We start from the raw sequence: 1647 nt of genomic DNA on the forward strand, positions 1-1647 counted from the left end.
TTTATGATTGGTCAATTTTCCGACGCTACCTCATTGGAGGTTTTCCAGCACAGATGTCACGGAAGGAAAGCGTGGCAAGTGGCTGATGTAATCGGGAAATGAAAAGGGGGGCACAACAAAAAAAGAACAAGTCTTAAGCAATTAAAAGCGTAACAGTTGTGTGGAAGATTGCATCATCGTTGCATCACTCTTGCACTCGAGTATATACCTTTTAAATTGCATCAGCCTGTTTATACAGAGTGTACAAAAGAAACTTTTCTGACAGATTATTTTCCCCATTATTTTACTGTATTAGCTAAATAAACGTTATTTAAGAAAACAAATTATTCGACGAAAATGCAACATTTTAATGAATGCTTTTCTTCATCTAATACCACAGTGACATCAAAGGGCATTCATATTTGGGCACTTAATATTGATCCTAAGACGTCACGGGGCTAATGCAGTGGACAGCATTCTACTACGGGCAGTTTGGCGAGCACTGAATATTGCATGATGTCTTGCACCCACTAGGCATTGTACCATCGGCCATATTATTTTCGGGCAGCCATATGATACAGTATACCTTATTATCGTTTTTTTTATTATATTATTTTATTATTTTTATCTAAGTGATAACTTTAGTGTGTTGTCGAAGAGAGACTTTTAAAAACTGGCTGTGATACACTGTTATAGAAATTGGACTGACTGTTCTTACCTCTTTGGATTGTTTTACCGTGTATAGATAATAATAATAATAATAAGAATGCTTGTTGTTGTTTTCATAATTTGATCTTTGTACGATTCAGTGGATTACATGAATAAAGTACATTTTAATAATAAAAACTAGTTAACTGTTACCCATTTTAAATGGAAAAAGCAAACTATCGCTTTCAAATTTGATCTTAACCGGGATGTTTCGTACCCAGCATTTGTACACATGCTATTGTATTTTCCGTTCACATTGATTGAATTTAGTGGACGAAGAAAATTACTATGTATTTTTATTATTGAAAATGAAAAAGCAAACTTTGAAAATTAAAGAAAGTGCAGTAAAACAATGAAGTCAGAAAAATATATAACGAGTCTAAAATGGTTCTTAAAATAACAGTTTGTAACGTGAGTGTTATAGTGCATTACATTACATGATCAAGTGTATAGTGTGTAAGACGTGTACGAATACAACAGAACCGCTTTGCGTATAGGTTACTAGGCACCAAACAAAGAAGTAACAAAAGCTATCAATCTAATTAGTCACTGCTTCATTATATTCATTAAAAGTTATTATTCTTTATTCATTTTCTCTAAGTACGGTATTTTATAAATTAAATTATGGTACCAGCCCGCCATATTACTATCTCTCCGAAGCAGAGATACGAGATAGGGAGTCGTGACAGATTATATTTTTAGATACGAGAGAGTGAGTCGTGACGTCACATGAGGGCCACTGCTAAACAACCCTATTAAGCCCACTAAATAAAAACCTGACTACTATTTTCACATATTTTTTTTACTTAAGTTATCAAATGTAAATGTTTACGTATTATTTGAATCCACTGAACCCTTGGTTTTAATACATTTAATAATATGCTTTCCCACGAGCATTCTGCTTAACCCTGTCATCCAGTGTCGGGTCGAATGGGTAGTGTGACCGGTACGTGCAGTGCG

The sequence above is a fragment of the Sinohyriopsis cumingii genome, chromosome 14 (assembly GCF_028554795.1).
Source record: "Sinohyriopsis cumingii isolate HCF-2022 chromosome 14, ASM2855479v2, whole genome shotgun sequence".
NCBI classification, from domain to species: domain Eukaryota; kingdom Metazoa; phylum Mollusca; class Bivalvia; order Unionida; family Unionidae; genus Sinohyriopsis; species Sinohyriopsis cumingii.